Here is a 748-nt window from a genome sequence, read left to right on the forward strand (position 1 = left end):
GACTATTTATTCCATCTTCGCCTAAAGTCTTAATAAAAGGTTTTTGTCTCTTTATAGATAAGGTAGAAACACACTACCATCACGTCGCGTGGGCTCCGGGGGAGTCAGAAAGATGTGGTTCAAAGTTTTCCCATAGTATTGTAGGTAATCTCTTCAGGACGGCCACACTACTATGACGTCACGTGATAGTACTCCCCCTGAGCTCACGTGACGTGATGGTAGTGTGACTAGTGTGTTTCTACCTTTACTCTTCACGTTGGGAGTTATCATTTTCCTTTCAATAATGCAAAGTTAACTTAAAGACAGGTTTACCTGTTTTAAATTTGCTTGATTTTGGTGAGTCACTCCATCACATTACTTTAGTGCTTTCGGAACCATTTTCTGACCAATCCCAGGCATAATTGATGCATTGTATGCTATTTATTATTGTGATATTGTTTCATAAAATATACTGTTAACTCGGAAATCTGTAATCTCTATTAGTGTCACATAATTTTGCTCTTGTTCCGCAATTTCCCATTAAACAGTTACATAATTGACATTATTATAAAAGGTCCACTTAATGACTGCATCTATTATGTAAGCCCCCATTGAGACACTTTGCTAATGAAACCTCGTTTAATTGTGTATTCTAAACAAGAGATTTACAGGAATTAGCAGTTTTGTTCCTAAGGCTATTGTGTTTTTATAATCCAGCTAAGTTGCCGTACAATGCAAAAAATTTCCGTTTCTTAAAACATATAGGCAT

Source organism: Diaphorina citri, unplaced genomic scaffold (assembly GCF_000475195.1).
Source record: "Diaphorina citri unplaced genomic scaffold, Diaci psyllid genome assembly version 1.1 scaffold6056, whole genome shotgun sequence".
NCBI lineage: Eukaryota > Metazoa > Arthropoda > Insecta > Hemiptera > Psyllidae > Diaphorina > Diaphorina citri.